We start from the raw sequence: 22,978 nt of genomic DNA, 5'->3' as shown, positions 1-22,978 counted from the left end.
AAAACAAAATGCTGTTGTTTTTCTGAAATATAATTTAATATATTAAAAAATGTGTTTGGTGTATAATTGATAAGCAATCGGCGATGATCGGGATTGATGAATTTCTGTGGCGATATTTGAGAGTTGGATATCCTAGCTTCATCCTAATGAGGTCCAAGGTCAATCAACGGATCTTTTCATCTGATAATTTCTCGCCAATCGCTGATTTATGTGATGATGGGGTTTGGCTGAGTTTGTCACACAGTTGCCGTAGGAGTCGTGTGTTGGTTTCTGACACCAGTGAATAATAGGTGGTGGGATACAAAGCTGTTAGACCAGTTAACCCACATTGTGGAAGCAATCGAGAAATATTGCTCTGTGCCAAGTCGCTGAACTCCGTATTGAAGTGTGATGTTAATCAGAATGTATGATTAATCACAAGAACATTTTAATTCAAGCCATCTCAGGAAATGCTGGAAAACTCAGCAGGCCAGGCTGCTTCGATGTAGAGAGAAATAGTTAATGTTTCAGGTCGAAGATTTTTCATCAGAACTAAGAGAAAAAACAAGTGCAGGAACGAACTTTTTTTCTTTCTCAGTTCTGACAAAGTTCTGTTCTTATTTCAGGGTTCTAGTACCTGCTGGTTTTCTTTTGATTAATGTTTTAACAACATAGCTAGAGCTGGCCCAATCTGCAACACGCAGTGCAGTGCTGAAGCTGGAAAGCGAGCTCATTCGAGGCTTTTTGGGGGGAACATGGATGTTGCTGCCAAGACCCGTACTTGACAATATTTTCCCTTGGTAAGATGGCAACAGATATTAAAACAACTGTAGCCCTTGCTGTGGACTGTGGACCGAGCATAGAAAATGTGTCTAGAATTTAACTTTCGTGACCCATGTCTGGGAACTACTTGAAATTTGGCACAGATTTAGATAAAATATAATTGAGAAGGAAGTCATAACTCGTCAGTGCCAAAAGTTGCACATTAATTAATTAAGCCAATTAGAAAATGAGATAAAAAATGTAAGCGCCATCTAGTGTTCAATGCTCATATTACTCCATGGGGAGCCTAATTTCGTGCTACTGTCTATTTAAACCATATTATTATACCATATATATATATATGGGAAGCGGCTGTAAAAGGACAGTGCCGCTGGGGGGGGGAGAATTCTTTTCACGGTGTGTGTGGTGTCTTGCCAAGGGTAAAGTTGCGTGGAGGGCAGGAGCGTTGAGAAGGACGGGGTCGGGGATCATACCAGCAACTCACTCACTCACCCCTGCCGCGATGCTCTGGGCGCAGAGCCACCGCTTTGTGGCCGGGGAGGGAAGTAGCTTGGGTGGCTGCGAGCGGCTGCCAGGACCGGACAGCGGAACCGGCCGCCACCTCAGCACTTTCTGCCAGCCCGCTCACCTCTGGCAGTGCTCTCCGTCTGAACATCTCTCACCTGCCGCTCGCCGGCCTCGCACAAGTCAGCCGCTTCCCGCAAAACCTTAAATTGCGACTGCCACCGGGAGCAGGACATGGCCTCACTTGCTGCGCTGGGTGACACTGCATGGTATTCGCTGCCTGGTCCGTGTCTTTCAATGTAGACCAGACAGTGAGGGGACCAGCTCAAGAGCGGGTCAGCGGGCGATGGATAACAAGACAGCGGGCGGTGGAGCTTACTCGAGTGTCAGCGTAATCAAGGGACCAATTGAGGTTACACACATTGACACAGGAGTAAACTCCACCGCCCCTCCATGATCCCCGACCCCATCCTTCTCAACGCTCCTGCCCTTCCTGCAACTTTACCCCTGGCCAGAGTCCCCACTCGCTGTGAAAGGAACTCTCCCCCCCAATTGGCCCCTTGAACTCGTATTGTCATTCAATAAGATCACAACTGATTCAACTTGTCCCGGTGTGCTCCTGTTTTTCCCACCATTTCTCCACCTGCCGTCACCCCCCACCCATTCAGTAATTCAGAATGAAGGAGATTTGGAAGCCTTGGCTTGGGCAAAATTGAATTGTTACTTTCTTTATTTTTATTTTTTATTTTTTTGAGCATGAGAAATTCTATGTCCCACCAGCCTATTTTCAAAATTTAGCAACTCAAAATAAGGGTGCGTCTTCGAAGCAGGTGCGTCTTCATTGCCGAGAAATACGGTACTTTGTTAAGAGATATGGCTTTTGAAGACTTTATAAAAGTCGGCTGACAGCTTACGGAGAGGAGAACAATCTGCGCATGCGCGGTTTAAGATTTTTTTAAAGCCGACTGACTGTCATATTACTCACGACGCGACTCATTTATAAATATCTATATTACTAAAAGTCTGTTCTTGACTGGTTTTGGCTTTCTGTGCTGCGATTTCCGAGAGTACGCCACCACCTATGGCCGTCATTTTTGGCCACCTCGCTCAGAGCCCCCCTCCGCCGCATGTGTGCCGAGGATTTTCCCATCGATGAAAATTGACAGAGATATTAACTGCCCCTGCTGGAGGGAGGGGTAGGGACTATAAAACCAGGAAGTGGTGTGCCTCAATCAGTCTCTGCAAGTGGTGTGCCTCAATCAGAGCTCTGAATGACACTGACAAATGTCTACAGCACTGCGAGTACCCTTAATTTGGTTTGAAAATGAAAATATGGTTAGAGGTAAAAAAGCACTGCCTGCAAAAGGTTGTTTGGGTTTGGGTTGGAATAAAAAGGCACTCTCTCTCCCCCCCCCCCCTCCCCCCCCCTCTCATCTCCCCCCCCCCCTCCCTCTCCTCCCCCCCCCCCCCTCCCTCTCCTCCCCCCCCCCCCCCCCCCTCTCCTCCCCCCCCCTCCCTCCCCCCCCCCTCCCCTCTCCTCCCCCCCCCTCCCTCCTCTCCCCCCCCCTCCCTCCCCCCCCCCCCCCTCTCCCCCTCACCCCCTCTCTCCCCCCCCCCCCCTCCCTTCTCCCCCTCTCCCTCTCCTCTCCCCCCCCCCCCCTCTCTCCCCCCTCCCTCTCCCTCTCTCCCTCCTCTCCTCCCCTCCCTCCTCTCTCTCTCTCCCCCCCTCCCTCCCTCTCTCTCCCCCCCCCTCTCTCTCTCTCTCCCTCCCTCTCCCCCCCCCTCCCCTCCTCCCTCCCTCCCCCCCCCCTCCCCCCCTCCCCCCCCCTCTCCCCCCCCCCCCCTCTCCCCCCCCCCCTCCCCTCTCCCCCCTCCCCCTCCCCCCTCCCCCCCTCTCTCTCCCCCCCCTCCCTCTCCTCTCCCCCTCTCTGCCTATTAACCCCCCCCCGCCTCTCTGTCCCCCACCCCCAACCTCCCTCTCTCTCCCCCCCTCTCTCCCCCCTCTCTCTCTCTCTCCCCCCCCTCTCTCTCTCCCCCCCCCTCTCTCTCCCTCCCCTCCCCTCCCCCCCCTCCTCCATTAGCGTGAGTGTGGGGGAGGGGGTGTAGTTAGCGTGTGACGCTGCATGCCGCCTCCCCCCCACAACCGCACGTTGGGGGAACAGACCCAACGGGTCTGCATGCGGTATATATATATATATATATATATATATATATATATATAGTATATATATATATATATATATAACTTGTGAATATGACTGGAGTTATATATAATTATCTAAATAATATAATGAACATAATTGTGAGTGTGTATTTTGAATGAGACTGCCACAGAGGTCCAGCTGCTGAACCAGCCTAATTAATGGGTGAGGGCAGTTCCTGTGGGTTCACCCGTTTACTGAACCCCATTGACTGCCAGTGTGCAGAGTGGGGGTCATGGCAGTAGTGGGACTGGGGGCAGTGCCAGCTGGGGGAAGGTTAAGGCATCTTCCACTGAGAGGAAAATGCCTAACCTTAACCCTAACTCGCCCCCCCCTTCCAGAGCTGCCCATGGCTGGGGCTGGAGCCGCTTTGAGACTGGCTGTGGGCTCCGTAAGTGTGTCCGCTCAGCGCATCGACCTCGGCCAGCATGCCCTTCTGGATCATGATGGTGGGGAGCAGCACTGCCCTGCACGCCACCCGGGCCGCCTTCAGCACCCTCATAGTGCCGGCTCCATCAGTCCGCCCGTTCACTCGCTGCAACACCGGCAGCCCAACAGCCCGACCGACCACTCGCAGCATCCACCGGCCTACCGACTGTCCGATCGATCCTGCACTGCATTCACTGGCTGACCGACAGCCCGACCGACTGCCTGCCCGACCCTAATCCTAATCCTACATTTTTATTTATCATTTTTATTTAACAGTTCACATCATAACTTTACAAATATAAATCAATTGTAAAACAAAATTATCAGCAAGGTTAGCATTACCTTTATTCCTTCGAAACCTTACTAATGTTTTGATGTAATTACAAAGGCATCCATGATCCCAGAGTGCTCTCTGCCGAGCTACCATGAAACAAAGTGCGTGATTGGTCAATTGGCAATGTCGGAAATACTCTGAAAATTGGAGGTTTTTCTCACATTTTAAAAATATGTGCAGGTTTTGGTCTTGACGAGTTTCAGGTATGATTTCTATAATATTTTTACACAATATGTTAAAAATCCAGGTAGTTACGTGATTTGGGTCATGAACTTAAATGAAAAAGCACTTCGGTGCACAGCCTACTGATAAAAGTTCAGTTGTATTGGTCAGAGAGCTCCAGGAGTTTGACCTGCAGTGTGGAAGAATATCAATGCATTGCAACAATGGGACAGTGTGCAACTGAACCTAGGTGCTAGTCTGTCCAAGCAGCTTTTGCCCCTGCTGGTGGAGGTCAGAAGTTTGGGAGATCCATATTGTGGATGGTGCACACGATAGCCACCGCTCACAAGGAATGAATGGGTGGGTAGTACATAGGATACCAGTCAAGTGGGTTGCTTTGTCCTGAATGGTGTTGAGTTTCTTGAGAGTTGTTGGAAATTCATCCAGGCAAGTGAGGAGTCTTCAATCATAACCACACAACTCAAAACCAGATCCTACGACCCACCACATTTATGGTAACCATCGAGTACCTATTCATACAAATGCAGTGGGTGAGCAATTGTTTTCTCTGGTTAAGAAATTCAGATCACAATTTTATACTAACTGGTAGGCCATGTAGATTAATAAGTCCCTTGGCTCAAAGGCTGGTAAAGCTTTGGAATTATATATTCTGCTTGGCTGTGGTAGAATAGCTGTTGATTTAATTCAGATCTGAGACTGGTAAATACTTGGATGTTGGGGGAATTGATGGATTTGGGGATAGGATACGAAAGTGATGTGGAGATGGATGAGCCAACTGGGGCAGTTCAAGGGTCTGAATGGCCTACTTCCCCAGATTTTTTATTGCGCCCAGTATTTATACAACCATGCTTCCAGTTGATGTAGACAGTGGGGGGATGAAATGTTAAGGGGAAATAGTTAGTCTCTTTGCTTGGCATATATGTTACTTGCCTTGTATCAACCCAAGTTTGAATGTTGTTCATATCTTTGACCATGTGGACTCGAGATGTTTTATGAACTGAGAAGCTGCACAGTGCAGCTGATAGAGTTGCCACCTCAGTGCCAGAGACCTGGGTTTGACCCTGACCTCCAGTGCTGTTTGTGTGGATTTGCACGTTCTCCCTGTGACTAAATGGGTTTCCTCCCACATTCCAAAGGCATCTGGGTCTGTAGGTTAATAAGCCTCTGTAACTTACCCTTTGTGTGTAGGGAGTAGACGTGAAATTGGGAAAACAAAACTAGTGTGAATGGGTGATCAATTTCAGCATGGACTAGGTAAGCCTAAGGGTCTTTTGATATTGTATTTAAAATATATATATATACCACAGTGGTATTATTCACTCTCCATTCTTGATATTTGAAAGAATTCTATTACTCTGACTAACATAGTTCCTGAGGAAATCTGTGTTGACAATTTGAGTAGGATGAGATGATTGACTTCCACAACCACCTTCCTGTGGTTGGGTTAATGCTATTTTACACTCAACAATGAAGCATTTTTGCCTGACCTGGGTTATGCATTGCTTTGTTTGGGAACAGATTGCAAATGAGGGCTGGACTGACTGAGCTGGCCTGAATGCAAACTGAGTGTCAGTACCAAATGTGGTTCTGGTTGATCTTTCAACAACATTTTCCATCTCTTTGGCGATTGAGGCGAGACGGACTGGATTGCATTTTGTGAGCAGGTCACTTCTGAGCAACTTTCCAGATTGCCAGTTAGCTGCCAGTGTTTATACTGTAAGGGGAACAACTTGGCTAAAGCACAACCAAAGATACTAGAGGAGCACAACTGATTCTGGAGCATGGGTTTCCAGCTCCAGAACCGTTACTGTATCCATTAAACTCAGCTGTTTCCTGGTATCACATGCATTGAGTTGGATTCTGATTGGAAGCCTGAGGGAGAAGCTGAGATAGATCATCTCTTGGAAGAGAGTCTTTTGGATTTTGGTGCTGGCCTTACTCAAATTTGAAAGAGAAAGTTATGACAGGAGAGGCTGCAGAAGCTGGAATTTGGCGGACCCCCCCCCCCCCCCCCCCCCCCCCCCCCCGCACTTTTATTCATTCAAGGTGTTTGGGTTTAACAGGCTGAGCCACCATTTAATCCCTAATTGTCCCTGAGAAGGTGGCAGTGAATTGCCTCTTGAACCACTGCAGTCCTTGAGGCATGGTTTTACATATAATGTTAGGGAGGGTGTTCCAGGAGTTTGACGCAGCAACGGCGAAGGAATGGTGATGTATCTCCAAGGCAGGATGATGTGTGGCTTGGAGGGCAACTTCCAGGTGGTGATATTCCCCATGCTTCTGCTTCCCTTGTCCTTCTAGCTGGAAGAGGTCATTTGTTTCCTGAAGTGTTGGTGCAGTAGACGTGGTGCATTGCTGCAGTGTATCCTGTAGATGGTGCAAACTGTGTGTGTGAATGTTGTGGATGCGGTGTCTATCCGGTGGGCTGCAATGTCCTGCACAGCGATCAGCTTCTTGAGTGTTGTTGAAGCTGCACTTTTCTAAGCAAAAGGAGAGTGTTTCATCACATTCCTGACAAATTTTGTAGATGGTGGACAGGCTTTGTTGAGGTGCTAGTGTGTTCACTCTCCCCACCCTAATCTCCGTGCTATCCCACCTCATCTGAGGTCAAACAGTCACACAGCATAGAAATGGACCTTTCGGCCCACCATGTCTATGCTGGCCTTTTCTATCTACACTGATTCCATTTGCCTACATTAGGACCATATTTTTCTGCACTTTATTTAAGTATCTATCTAAATGCTTCTTAAATGTAGTGATTGTATCTGATTTCATCACCACCTCTGGCAGCATGTTACAGATATTAACCATTCAATTTGTTTTGTTTTTAATTCCCTCGGATCCCCTGCAAAACTCCTTCCTCTCACCTTAAACCTACGCCTGCTCTTTCTTGGTTCCCCTACCATGGATTTTGGCTATCTGCCCTATCCATGCTTTTCTTAGTCTTACATAGTTATATCTGGCCACCCCACAACTTCCTTCACCCCTGGGAAAACAAGCCTAGCCTATCAAATCTTTCCCTGTAACCACAATCCTCCAAAGCAGGCAACATACTGATGAATCTACTCTGCACTCTCTCTAGAGCAACCACATCCTTCCAATAGTGTGATGGCCACAACTGCGTACACTACTCCAAGTGCTCTAACCAATGTCATTTTTATATTCCGTGCCTCACCCTATGAGGCCAAGCGTGCCATATACCATCTTCATAACCCGATCTACCAGTATCACCACTTTCAGGGAATTATGAACTTTGATCCCTAGGCCTCCCCGTTCATGAGTATGCCTTGCCATTCTACCATTTGCTGTATATGTCCCACCCAATCTGATTTTCTAAAATGCATTGAGTCACACTTGTCAGAATTAAATTCCATCTGCTAATGCTCTTCTCAGCTGTAATTTTGTATCCTGCTGTAGCCTTGGATACCCTTCCTCGCTATCCACAACGTCACCAGCTTTTGTGTTACATTCAATATACTGATAGTACATCTGACAATACGTTTTGTGCTTTGTTACTTCTTCCAAGGTTTCCTCTGGTTTCTTCTTGTCTCCCACATCCAGAGGTGCTGGTTGGCAGGTTAATTAGATTGTAAGTTGTTCTGCTCGTGGTTGAAACTGCAGGAGGTGGATGGGAATGTGGGGAAATAAAATGCGATCTATGGAATGGATGATTGATGGTCAGTGTGGACCAGGAGCCTGTTTCTGCGGTGGATGACTCTAACTGTATGCTATGAAACCATGTGGAAACGAGTCCATGACTGTATTAAAATAAATTTTATGAATCTATGATAAAAACTTTGACAACATCACTTAGAATCTTGTGGGTTGATTTTCTGACTGCAGCTGCTTTTAATCTGTACTGTAAGGTTTGTCACAATGTCAGAAGCAGAGAATTAGTTCTGCAAGTCAATGGAAGAGAAAATGGGGAATGATTCACTTCATAAACTCTTTAGTGTTGCCAGTGGCATTGCTTGGGCGAATGGCACCAAGGATCAACAAGAGAACAAGAGACACAGGAGGTGGGGGAGTGGGGCTGTGTAAAGGTATTGATAAAAGGAGGAAACAAAACATCATTTCATATACCCATTGTACACTCAACTCTGGGCCAAGAAGTCTCATTGCAGGGAGAATGCTCAATCCGACACTGAAGGAATGGTTAAAATGAGGGCTCTGTTTCTTCCATTAGCTAAAGGGTTCTTTGGTCCTAACTAAATGGAACACTGAGCAGTTGTTTATTTCAATGATGCTCTTGCTATCATGGTGCCCACTTGCAGATTGATTCATAGAGTTATAAGCATAGAATTGGGCACTTTGGCACAACTCATCCATGCTGAGAATGGTTCCTATATGAGCTAACCCTTTTTACCTGCATTTGGCCCAAATGGGATTTCTCTGGATGCTCTGGTTTCCTTCCACATTCCAAAGATGGGTTTGTAAATTAATTGGTATCTGTAAATTTCCTCCAGTATGCGGACGATTGTGGTCGGCACCGACTTGGTGGGCCGAAGGGCCTGTTTCCACGCTGTATCTCTAAACTCAACTAGGACCACCCTCGGTGGTGGCCCCCATGGCCTTTCCTTGAAAGCAGTAAAAGGCCAGGTGAATTTCCAAGGTCATTCTTTTAAAGGGAAGATGAAAAAGGGTGGATGTGGCAGCCATAGAAAGAGCAGATGTTTGGTTTGGAGATGGACGTGGTGTGGAATGTTGATTGTATACTTCTGGAAAGCCAGCGAGAAAATCATAGCCTGAGGAACAAACACTGATTATCTTCTCGGCACCACCCCTGGACGTGGACAGTGGACAGAGATCGCGTAGACATTGGTCACGTAGTCTGTATAAACACCCACTGATTTTGTTCTAAATTTCAGTGTGGCTGGAGGGATCCTTCAGATGGCATGCCACCTGAATTATAAGTTTGCAGTAAAAACATGAGAGAAAATTAAATATTGTCCAGGGTACCACAGTGTAATGCTCTGTAAGAAAGCAGCTTGTAAGATATGGAAATGCCATATGTTGTAAATCTGCTGCTGACATTAGCGAATCAAAGATACATTGTCCATTTAATGGGGCACTTGAAAGATATGAATGTAAAAAGATGTCACCCACATCCAAGTTTATTCTCTTTTCCATCAGTTGGAATAATGGTAAGATCAGCATGGGCTTTATGCACTGACTTTTCATTAAACTGTGGGACTGGGAAGTACACTCGATGATTACAGCTGGCGTTGCAATGGAGGAGGAGAATGCCATGGCCAGTCGACAGAGTTATTCCTGTGTCCTGCTCAGAGAGAGTGAGGTGTGACTGCAATATAGTGGTAATGTTCCATTCTTCATAGAAGCAGTCAGCCCCACGGATACGGGGATATATTTGCCATGTTTTTGCATCTCTATCGGACATGACGGGTTACATTGGGATTGGAGTGGATATACTGTGGATTCACCAACGATACCAGTGTTCTGAAGGTTGAACTCTGTGATACATCTTCTGTGTGGAAACCTGCTCCCCCTCCCCTTTCCCCTAATCCCCATCCCTCCACCCAAGCTACCACTAGCCACTATAAGGTTATGATTCTTTTCTGAACGACACTTCCCACTGCTGTTTGGCTATCATTACACCACTTCCATTTTGCTCCAGCATTTGCATCAGAGCAGCGACTCTGCCGTTCCACCTCTCAAATCTGCTGGCTACATTATGTTTTCCCTTTTACATTAACCTCATTGGGTTCTGATCATTAATGGATTAACAAACTGATATGCTATTAACTCAGCCTGACACGTTGATCATCATTGTATCGCATTTTAGCTCTGGGGGATGCTGCTACAGAAAAAAAATTACTTACTCAAAAATAAGTTGTAAAATTTTCAGAGATAGACCCAATTCTACATGAAAGTTTACTTCTCCATCTTAAAACCACTCTGCTTGTGCTATGTTTTTTAAATGTTTTAATATTTATATTTTTCCACCTCACAGCTGTTACTAGAATATCAATGTGGTCAACAATTCTAAAGCAACTGCTGGTAGAATTGAGCGGGTCAGGCAGCACCTGTGATGGGAAATCGTCAGATTACATTTCAGGTTGGGACCCTTCAGACTAATGAGGGGGGTCCAGCCCAAAATGTAGTTTGTCCATTTTCCACCACAGATGCTGCCTGACCTGCTGAGTTTCTACAGCAGTTTGTATTTTTGATCAAGATTATATCATCTGCAGTCTTTCATCTCAACTCTTAAATATTACATGTCTTGTATCTTTTTCACTCTGTAATAAGTTTATGTTTTATTCCCCTTGCCTTTAATCTAATTTTATTACTTGATTGTTTCTTCATGTTTATTTTGAGAACAATTATTTATAATATCTGAACAGCCTTTGCAAATGAGTGAAGACATCTGTTCCGGGTGAGTTCGCTTCAGGACCCCTTGCTGTTTGAACTAGTTCTTCATTCCAGTAAAACATTGTAAAATATTTTGGTCCATAATATTCACTCTTGTTTTAAAAATAAAAAAAATTGTCCTAAAAATGTAATCACATTGCACACAAAATATCTGCCATCTGATGAAATGTAAAATTGATTGCAAAGGAGGATTGATCTGTTGACCAATGGCAAGGACTAATTAGTGGATCCTGTGCAAAACTGATTCTGAGCAAAGTATTAACATAAGTCGTTAGCCAAGCGAATGAAACAAAAAGATACAAAAAGTGCTGGAGTAACTTGGAGGGTCAGGCAGCCCCTCTGGAGAACTTGGACAGGCGAGGTTTCAGGTCTGGACCCTTCTTCAGCCAGATTGTGATGATAGCCAGGATCGGAGATTATGTTGAAGATCTGAGTGAGTACTGAGGCCATGGTAACTTTCTATCATTGCTTCTTGTGCTATACGAGTGATCTCACTGGAGCACCCCGACGTGACCACACCAGGAAGAGGAGGCCAAGGCTTGCTAGAAGAAAAATGGCTCCAGCTGGGAGTATTTATCCTCCAGACTCCGAACCACCCTCCTGGGTAAAAAAAAAACCACCCTAACACAATGCCCTCTCGTTTTGGATACTTCTACTATTGTGTATAGTTTCCCACTATACTCCCTGTTAACGCCTCTCTATCAGGGCCAATGTCGACCTCCTCTGCTCCAGGCAAAACCCTGCCTATCCAAACTTTCCTCTCAATTGAAAAGCTCCAACCCACGTTCTAAAAAATTTGCTGAGCATAGAATACTAAAGGTACATACATACAAAGGCCGCTGGGTATATGTCAATTGAACAATTGAACAATCATTTTTTCTTCTCAACTCCATCAGAAACGAGTGATTTATTCAGAATGTCTCGTAAACCTGAGGAAGAACCCAACCATTCATCCGAAGTCAAAGACTTTGTCAGCTCGTGGACCTTATCTGAACTGTACCCTGTGCAATTGTGTCCTTTTTTATTTATGGAAACCAATGCACGCAGCGCTTCATCTGTGGGGTCTCCAACTGTTCTAGCAAGACATCCCTGCCGTTAAGCCCCCAACTCCATCGCTATGAATCCCTACATTCTATTTGCCTTCCTAAGTACTTAGGCATCTACATACTCTGTCTCCAGATTCCCTGAAGAATGATGTTCCTTGGCTTTCATGGAACCAGTGTTCTGTTTTACTACTTTTCCCTCCATTAAACCCCGTCCGCCCAATGTTTGTCCACTTACTTAACTGTTGGATGGTGAATCTTAGACTTCTATACCCGTGGCTGAGTCACTGAGAGCTTTTAGGAAACAAAGGATGTCGGGTTCCTGTAGCTCTGAGGGAAATCTTACTAAATAAAACTCCTTCCCTTTGACTCTTTCTACAAGCTATCTCCCCAATATTCCTAAACAAGGATCCCGACCCAAAACATCATTTGTCCATTTCCTTCCATTTAGATTGCCTGACTCACTGGGTTCCTCTAGCATTTTTGTAATGAACAGCAGTGCAGGCATGAGCGGATGGTTTCTATTTGTTGTGTGTTTGCTGAAGAACTTTCCCTGTCTCTGTATCATTGAGTCACCAAAGTCATTAATATAGACTGTGCGTAGTGGAGGCCTTGACATTGAACTCTGTGGCACCTCACTAATCACACTCCTTCAAAATATAGATCTTTTTAAAATGTTACCATTTGTTTAAGCTTCTTTGATAGCAGAGCACTCCCTTGAGCTATATTCCCAAATGTTTCCACTTCCCATGTTTATTTTTCTCGAGATTTTGTACCATGATCAGATTGAATTATGAGCACATGCTGGAATGCGCTGCATGATAATCAGTAAAGGGCCTGTCCCACGAGCATGCGACCTGCATGCGGCAAGCGCGACCTAAAGGGCCTGGCCCACTAGCATGCAACTGCATGCAGCAAGTGCGACCAAACCAGAAGCGGGGGCCGCGCGGATGACAAGTGAGTGACATGAAGTTCGAGCGAAGTCCGCGGGAAGTTTGCGCGTGACGTACGGTGTCGAGGCGGTGCGTACGGCATCGAGGCGGCTGCGGGTCGGCAGGCCGTTGCCGCTCGGATTTTTTTAACACAGTCAGTTTTTCGGAGCCCCGCACAACTCCATACGGCTCCGGCGATGGAAGTGGGACCGGCCCCCGCGAGGCCGTATGGCGCAAGCGACCACGTTAGGTCGCGCTTGCCGCATGGAGTCGCATGCTCGTGGGACAGGCTCTTAAGTGTGAAACTATTTGAATCATACAGAGAGCCCCATATTTAATCCTATGTTCAACCCTTTTTGAGTTGCGTATGATGGTTCAAGATCCTGCAGTAAAGTAGCTGCTCCGGACCCTGCTGGTGTGGGAGTTCTGTCTTCTGTACCTCCTATAAAATGTTAGCAGAGGGCATGGCCTGGGATGATGAGGATCCTCAGTCACAGACGTTGCCTTCTTGAGGCAGTGCCTCACGTACTGTGATGTGCTCGTGATGGCTGACAGGCACTACTTTCTGCAGCCTCTGTGTTCCTGTCAAGTTTAGAGAAACGAGGAACTGCAGATGCCGATTTACAAAAAAAGTACAAACTGCTGCAGTATCTCAGCGTGTCAGGCAGCATCTCTGGAGAACATGAACAGGTGACGTTTCGGATCAGGACCTTTCTTCTGACTGATTGTGGTGGGGTGAGAAAGCTGGAAGCGAGGAGGGGGAGGACAAAGCCTTGCGAGAGATAGGTCCAACCATCTGCCTGTGAAACGCCCACCCCTCTTGTTTGTACCTACCTATCATGTGCCAGTCTTTGTCCTGCCTCTCTCTCCTACCCCCACACCCCCTTCTGAATAAGGAACCTGACCTGAAATGTACCTATCCACGTTCTCCAGAGATGCTGCCTGACACTGAGTTAATCCAGCACTATATATTATTTTCTGCAGAACATCTGTAAAAATGTTTTAGTGTATTTGGAGACATGCCAAATCACTTCTAAACTTCTCAGGATGTAGAGGTGCTGTTGTGCCGTCTTCATGGTTCCACAACCTCTGTCCCTTTCTTACTCCCAACTCTGACTTGCTTTCTTAACACACTTATATATTGACCAATTTCATTCCGCATCAGTGCCGTAACCAGCTATGATGAGCTGTTGTCAAGTAATTGCATGCCTTCGGTACAAACTGTGCATTCACACAGTTGAGAGTGAAGGTTCACACTCTGCAATATCCCAGCTTTGTGCCACATGGGAGACAATTTGGGTGCCTCGCCCTGTCTCGGAAAGTGGTCAGGTCCCTTGACATTTTCAAAGATTAGGACGTAATCTACTTGGAGAAAGAGATGGTGATTAATTAATTATTTTTAATCACCCTTTGCCCAAGTTCTAAATCCAACCAGTTCTGTTAAAATGCAACACCAAACTTCGTGCTGAAGATCTTTTTATAAAAACGATCGTGGAGAAAGGAATTTGAGACCTAGAGTGTTTATGATTTGCAATTACAAAGTTATTTTCCCCATGGGGTTTTTCCCAACAGGCCTTTTCAATAATAATAAGCTTAAAAAAAAACTAAAGGCGTATGTTACACTGTATTATCCTTGCACAATTGGCAACAGAAACAATCATTTGTCAATTGTCACCTGTGGTACATTTAGCAGCTGTATTCTTTTTCCCTATTTTGTTTAAATCCAAGACACCTTTTTTTAATGCATACCAATTTCCAAAGTAAATTTTCCATACCTCAATATGTGACAATAATAAACCAAAAATCTGTTAACTGATCAAAATCAGTTTATAACATGTTTGTCAGCGTAATGCATATAATGTTCTATAATTCATCATTCCCGTTATATCTAATTTGTGTTGTGGAATCACGTGTTATAGCTGAACTACCAGTAACATGAGTGAATTATACCCAAGTATGCAGGTACCTTTTTCCAACTCAATACATTTTGGGGAAAAACTTCAAATATGGTGGAGTAACTCTCTGGTTGTGATGTAGAATATATGACTGAAATAACTGCTTTGTCTTATTCTGTAGTCCAGGAAAACTTTATTGTGCAGCACACTAGTTCCACAAAAGCATCAATCCATGAATTTTCTAGAACAGTTTTTATTATGTAAATCCCAGAAATATTAAAAAATGTCCTAATGTTTTGCCTTTGCTCATATTTCCACAACAAAACCTATGATTGGACTGACAGGTTTTTATCAAAGTTTAGCTCTGTTTCCCAACTTTGTTTTCATGATTTTCACCACAGCTTTTTCAAAGCTGTTATCAATGTTTGATGATTCCCTTGGACGTCTTGTTTCAGAAAATAACAATCCTCCCCGAACATATTCAGTCCAAAGGCTTCAAACCAAATATCACAGTTCTGCATGTTTACAGAAAGTGCTAGAATTCTGGAAATTGATTGATTTTGTTCTGCACTTTTTGTCGATGTGTTTAATCTAAAGAACAGAATCCATTGTGCCTCTGATTTGGAGCCAGGGGGATAATTTGTCACTTTGGACAATATCCCTTTAAAATTAAACGAAAGAGCTGCCAGTGGAAAGTGTTACCCTCTCTCTGGGATTATTCTCTCTGGCAGCAGTGTAATTGGAGTACATTTCATTTTTTTGTGCTGCTTTTTGATTTTTAAAACTCATGTAATATCTATATTAAGGATCCAAAATAAAAAACTGATTGGCAGAAACCACAACTAAAATGATTGTTAAGGCAAGGGAAGAAAACACCTTCATTTCTAATTTGTCAATTCAAATTATTCATTAATTGCTGCTTTCTGTTATCTGCAATCATGTATATGACAACTAATTATACAATTCTCATATGACTAGCAACACTAACTGCAATTGTGTAATTCAGTTCTATTATCAGTCTCAATATTAATTCAAGTAATAATTATTATTGTGTAAAACTCATTTACTATAAAACAAAGGAGAACGAAAAAGAAGCCAAGTTGCACCTGGGTTGTCCCACCACAGATGCTGCCTGACTCACTGAGTTCCTCCAGCTCTTTGTATTTTGCTGCTGTAATTTTTTTTCTTTGTTTGGGATAAGTGTTAACGAAAAAGAAGAGGTGGAGCCTTGCGTAGTTTTCACATTTGCTCTTTCTTAAAGGGACATTACCTCTTAAAATATGTAATCCTGAAAGTTCTATTTGCATTATGTAATGTGGCAAGCCTTTAGTCACATCCACATTGCTGAACGTTTTTTAGGCTGGTACGGAGGAACGACTCGAGTCTGAGTCAATGCACTCACTGAATTTTTTGGGCTCAGTCAATCGATTGGGACTTGCAGTATCAAGTTGAGTTAATTGTCATGTGCACAAGTACAGTAAGGTTCAAGTTCATTGAAAATCTTGTTTGCAACAAACAGCATCACAGACACCCAGACTAAAACAACATAAGCATTGTCCACAATTGGCATTTCTCCAGCAGTGCCTGTACATGAACATCCACACCCTTTTTACTAGTTGTAAAGATCTCTGATTGTTATTTTGGTCCACATAAATCTGCCACCTGCATCAAAGACTGATTGTATCCTATTATGACAACCTGCGACCATTGGGTACATTGATTCAATGGTGTCTCTAGGAGCACTCCCATCGACCCCAATCCACCATTTATTTTTCTGTTCCCCAGGGTGATTGAACATCCCCACCCCAAGATTCACTCACCACTTGGCTACCCTAGGGACAATTTAATGTGCCCACAATACCTGCTGATCTGCTCATCCTTGGGACTCGGGGAAAATCGAGACGATCGCAGGAAGAATGTGCAAACTCCACACATACAGACCTCACTGAAGGTCAGGATCGAACCCCTGGTTGCTGGTGCTGGTGCTTCTGTGCTGCCTCGATCTATAGGTGATTAAATGGTGACCCAGGTGTATGTCATCTTGTACACTGCAGTATCTAGTTTTGGTTGTTGGTCAAGCCCCATCTTGAACGTCATTATGTTGTTTGAGTCTTGCACTATGGTTTAAGAACCTAATGGTTGATGGGAAGAAACTATTCTTGAACCTGAAGCTCTCCGTTCTCAGGCTCCTGTACCATCTTCCCAATGGTAGCAGTGAGATGGTGGTGCGGGCCTTTTATAATATTAGTTGCCTACTTGAGGCAGCGCCTATTGTAGATCCCTTTGAAGGTGGGGAGGTCAGTACCTGTGATGGAACAGGCAATGCCCAACACTTTCTGCAAACTACTTTTTATTCTTGAGTATTCAAATTTCCAAGTCATGTCATGTTACAACCAGACAGTACACTCTTCACCATTCACCTGGAGAGGTTTCAGAGAATATTCGTTGATACGTCTGAAGAAGTAGAGGCATTGGTGAGCATCAATGGGCCGGGCCCAGGACAGATCATCAGAGATGTACATGGTCAGGAGCTTGAAGCCATTGACACTGTCCACCAACATAGCAAAAGGATTTGAGTATAGGATTCATAGCACAAGTATTTGAGTATAGGAGCAGGGAGGTTCGACTGCAGTTGTACAGAGCCTTGGTGAGACCACACCTGGAGTATTGCGTACCGTTTTGGTCTCCTAATTTGAGGAAAGACATTCTTGCCATAGAGGGAGTACAGAGAAGGTTCTCCAGACTGATTCCTGGGATGGCAGGACTTTCATATGAACAAAGACTGGATAGACTCGGCTTGTACTCGCTAGAATTTAGAAGATTGAGGGGGATCTTATAGAAACTTACAAAATTCTTAAGGGGTTGGACAGGCTAGATGCAAGATTGTTCCCGATGTTGGGGAAGACCAGAACAAGGGGTCACAGGTTAAGGATAAGGGGGAGGTCTTTTATGACCAAGATGAAAAAAAAATCTTGTGGTAAATCTGTGGAATTCTCTGCCACAGAAAGTAGTTGAGGCCAGTTCATTGGCTATATTTAGGAGGGAGTTAGATGTGGTCCTTGTGGCTAGAGGGATCAAGGGGTATGGAGAGAAGGCAGGTACAGGATACTGAGTTGGATGATCAGCCGTGATCATATTGAATGGGGGTGCAGGCTCGAAGGGCCCAATGGCCTACTCCTGCACCTATTTTCTATGTTTCTATGTAACATCCAGTTAATGAAGGCAGATGAATGAATGAACACTTTATTACCACATGTGACAAGCCACAGTGAAACTCTTTGTTTGATTACCTTGCCATGCAATAGTTGCCCATGAAGGGCTCTTACAAAGTTACAAATTCCCCCACGCACCAGTTCACCCCACACCCCCCACTCCCTCACAGCAGTCCCCCCACATCGGGTCCTCCATTCCTTCCCTTGGCAGTGACGTCCTTATTTCACAAGTCTATCTCATCTGTCGGTCAGCACCATTATCGGCCGCCACACCGACCTCTCCACAACACTGCCAGGTCCTCTCCTGAGGTAAATTAAATTATCAATCTCCCTCCTGTACTCTTGCCTCCCATTTCCCATTATTTGACTGAAGACAGTGGTAACGTTGACAAATTTAAAAATGGCATTGGGGCTCTGCGTGGTTGCATCGTTATGTGTATAGAGAGTGCAGCAAGATTCTGAACACACAGCCTTGAGATGCTCCTGCGCCGATGGTCTTCGAGGAGGAAATATTGTGGGCAATTAATTGAGGCATACGGGTGAGGAATGCAATAGCATAAAGAGGGCAGAGGCCCAGTTTGATGATGGGTTGAGAAGGGATAGTTTCAGTGAACCTGCCGAGTATTAGCCTGTGAAAACAAGCTCTGGCAGCAAACTTTCCCCTGTTCTTGGCACCTGGTGTTCCCGTCTTTGACTCCAACGCCCACACCTGGCTCACCCTCTGCATGTGGTCCCGATCCCCAGCTCAAGCCCAGGACTAACGAATGAGACAGATGTTGAACCCTTGTGGCTTCTGTACAACTGGATATACGATTAGTGGCATTTTACTGGATAAAGTGCAAAGCATTCAGTACAATACTTAACAAGGACTTTGGAGTCTCGCCCTCTGAGCGACTATGCTCTGCTCTCTCTTCCTCCATTGAGTCTGTCCAAAGCAAGCGCTGTCTGCGGAGGGCGCTCAGCATCGCCAAGGACTGCCTTCACCCCAACCATGGACTGTTTACCCTCCTACCATCCGGGAGGCGCTACAGGTCTCTCCGTTGCCGAACCAGAAGGTCGAGGAACAGCTTCTTTCCGGCGGCTGTCACTCTACTCAACAACGTACCTCAGTGACTGCCAATCACCACCCCCCCCCCGGACACTTATTATTATTTATTCAAATCGTTTGCTATGTCGCTCTTCCAGGGAGATGCTAAATGCATTTCGTTGTCTCTGTACTGTACACTGACAATGACAATTAAAATTGAATCTGAATCTGAATCTCTTCCTGTTGGTTCGTTGATTCAGGTTCACTTCTCTCTCTGTTGCTGCAGATTAAGCAATCCTTGTTTACACACTCAGACTGAGCAATCCATTATCCCGATTGTCAGGAATTCAGTGCTAAACATCACTCACCTCAGCATCATGGCCCTTTGGATATTTCAACCCCGCTATTCTGCTTTTTGTCAATGTTCTGGCTGTTCCTCGTCTTTCTATTCCTGCACTTTATTCGCATGTTCCTGGTAGATTTAACACACTTATTTTATGCCATGATTGCTGCCTGCTTGAAGCACAAATCCATAGTCTAAAGAAAATTCTTGCATCCTGCCCATTTAAGTATATTCCGTTTCAGCATTTTCACTGTTACTGCACTTCTTGACTGGTCATCATTTTTGACACTCGAGTTTGCAACACGTCAATACAGTTAAGAGCATTACAGCGTTATTACACACAGTTGTTCCATTGCAGCAACAGCAATAAACCATCAGGAATGCTTTTCAAATAGGTGTGTATCCCTTCACAATATTTTAGTATTTGTCCAAGCTGCTCATACAGTTTTAGCTCAAATTAAGGATTCTGATGAAAAGTCCCAGACCTGAAATGTTAATTATTTCTCTTCCTGTAGCACAGGAACACATGGCAACAGGAGCGGGAGTGGACCAGCAGGCCTCATGCCTCCCCCATCATTCAGTCATATCATGGCTAATCACTGCTGGCCCTAACTCCTCTTCTGCGCCAGTTCTCCATAACCCTCAATTCCTAGCTCTCTCAAAAATGCATCCATTTGCACCTTAAATATAAAGTGGAGGGAAATGGGTCGTTGACCCATCCTCTAGACATTGATGCTGCCTGATCCATGATCCATCCTCTAGACATTGATGCTGCCTGATCCATGACCCATCCTCTAGACATTGATCCTGCCTGATCTGTGGAGAACCTTCAGCATGTGTGGATTTTGTTTCAAAACAAAAGGGGCCACTGGGCACAGGGATGAGAAAGAATCCCTTTCCCCGGAGAGGATGAATCTCTGGCATTCTCTGTCCAAGAGGACAGTGCCGACTCAATCACTGAATATATTCAAGTAAAAGAGAATCACAGGAGATGGGGTTGATGCAGTTGATATAACGGAGAGGACAGATGGGCGATGATCTGGTTGACTGGTACAACAAGGCATGTGGTGCAGTGGCGACTCCCACTTCTCTTTCTCCACTTCTATCTCTTGTCCTTGTGAAGGTTCTTTGAAAGACTTATCCCTTTAGCCTCTCGCCCCCACCATCTTCAATAGCCTGCTGGCTCATAACTCCAGCGACCTGGGTTCAATCCTAGGGTGCTGCCTCTGTGGAGTTTGCATATTCTCCTTGTGACTGCGTGGGTTTCCTCTGGATGCCCCAGTTTCATATCTCACCTCAAAGACGTGCGGGTTGGTAGGTTAATTGGCCGCTATAAATTGTCTCCTAGTGTGTAGTTGACTGGTGGAATGTAGGGAGAGTTGATAGGAATGTGGCACAAAGCAGGATGGGTGCATGATGGTCAGTACACAGGGTGGGCTGAAGGGCCTGTTTCTATGCTGTATGATCTCCACCTCTTCACAACCCTACATTTTTCTCTTTTGAACTTTATTTTGTACTTGTCATTTGCATTTCTCACAACATCAACATTTGCTGTTTCCAACAATACTTTCCTCGTGTTGTCTCTGCTATTGCGACTGGCTATAGCCTTTATGTGTCCTGAAACCCCTTCACTTCACTACCTCCTTCAAAATGATGACCTTTGGTGCAGGTGCTGACTTTGGTAGGTTAATTGGCCACTGTAAATTGTCCTTGGTGTAGGTTAGTGGCAAAAAAAGAATCGGAAAGGAATTAATAGTACTATGTGAAAGAGAATAAGCTGCTGCTTCTTCCTGCTGTCACTGCACTTCTGTTTGCACAAGAGAAGACATGTAAAGTTATTACTTCCCATAACCTGGGGCTGCACAATGTCATTTTATTAAGCTATAATTACTCCATTCCTCCTTTTGGCCACATTTTTTTAGAATTATATAAAAGCAGAGTTTATAAAATACTTCCACGTTCACTATTCCTTTGCTGGTACAGGTGCACAACCTTTTATCCGGTGTTCCGGAAACCGAAAACCTTCGAAAACCGGCCATTTTTTCCAGGATGTCATCGGCACACCAAAGTTCGCGTTTGGCGCCAAACTTGACCCGAAACGATCCACGGTCAACCCAGGTCTGTACTACTGTAGCGGCTGCCTCCTCCCCGGAGACCGGGGAGACACTTAAACATCTGTAAATCATTGCTTAAATGTTAGTCAGTTTGGAAGGCTTTTATGTGAAGGGGGGGGGAGGGGGGGGTGAAGGGGTAAACTTTAATTCTTAGTCCCCTACCTGGTCGGAGAGACGGGGAGCGGTCAATGCCTTACCGGGTCGCCGTGCAGTAAGCTCCGCAGTGCTGTGGCCGCCAGCGGGCGGCGCCGGTTGTAGCTCCGACCCCAGCAACTCTACCCCTGGCTGCGAGACGCTCCAAATCCACCGCCGCCCGCGGCCGGACGCCCCCCACCCCAGCTCCGCAAATGTTGGGAGTCGGCGGCGTCGCAGTGCTGGGATACCAGCGGGGAGCGGGCAATGCCTTACCGGGTCGCTGTGCGGTAAGCTCCAGGGCGCGGAGGCCGCCTTCTCCCAACATTCGCGGAGCTGGGGCCGCGGGCGGCGCTGGATTTGGAGCGCCTCGCAGCCAGGGGTAGAGTCGCCGGGGTCGGAGCTACAACCGGCGCCGCACGCGGCCGGACGGAGCCCCCAGCTCCGCGATGTTGGGAGTCGCCGACCAGGTAGGGGACTAAGAATTAAAGTTTCCCCCTTCACCCACCCACCACCACATAAAATCCCTCCAAACTAACTGACTAACATTTATGCAATGATTTACAATGATTCCCCGGTCTCCGGGGAGGAGGCAGTCGCTCCAGACTTTTCAAGCCGCCCGCGCTACCTACCTAATCTACGCTAAAAATCTTCCATTCGGAAATCCGAAAATGTCCGAAATCCGACAAGTGTCTGGTCCCAAGGCTCTCGGATAAAAGGTTGTGCACCTGTATTGTGGTAGCTGTTCTCATTCTTTGCCCTTGCATTTTCTCTCAGTGCTTTCTATATAACGTCCCCCCCCCCCATAATTTATATGTCAAAAGGTTCTTTGCACTTTCATTCACACCCTGGACTATACACCCAGCCTCGGAGACTCTTCCGTTCTCTCCCTCGTGTAGGTGTCCACCTGAATTAACCTTGTTTAATTGTCAAATCTCCAGAACTAAACTCAACATTTTATCCGTGTTGGGGTTGGGAAATGCAGTGATCAAAAATCTTCCCCTATACCCAAGAGGATCTCATTAGTTAACATAAATTGTCTGTAGCAGTCATCCACCTGTGATGTTGGCTCAGCACTTTGTCTATTTTTTAATTCCTTTTCCACTGGGAGTGAAGGACATGCCCAGGGTGACATGCCAGGCATATCTTCCTGCCCTGCATTTTGCAACTTCTACATTATTTTGTCTAGGTTCTTGCTGTCTAGCTGTGATTGACATTGGTTTATTATTACTTACGAGTGTCGGGATACAGTGAAAAACATTATTTTGCATGCTATCCAGTTGCATCGTACTGTACACGAGTACAATCATGCCATACGCATGTACAACCAGAGTGGAGATCTAGTGTTACAGCATTATCGTGCCTGATAAGTTTAATTGCACTAGAGATGTGAAAGAGTGGACCGATTATAGAAGATCTTCTTCTCGAACCAGTACTAAAGGTGTCACCACACTCCAGCGTCACCTAGACTGGGGCT

General features: G+C 45.5%; 1 protein-coding gene across 2 annotated transcripts in view; it reads left to right on the top strand.

Annotated features, from left to right (window-relative positions):
• il34 (interleukin 34) overlaps positions 1-22,978 on the top strand; it is a 49,248-nt gene that overhangs the window by 593 nt on the left and 25,677 nt on the right. The window lies entirely within an intron of this gene.

Source organism: Leucoraja erinacea, chromosome 17 (assembly GCF_028641065.1).
Source record: "Leucoraja erinacea ecotype New England chromosome 17, Leri_hhj_1, whole genome shotgun sequence".
Taxonomy (NCBI): Eukaryota; Metazoa; Chordata; class Chondrichthyes; order Rajiformes; family Rajidae; genus Leucoraja; species Leucoraja erinaceus.
Note: the sequence above shows the minus strand (reverse complement) of the source record. Positions and strands in the feature narration are given on the sequence as shown.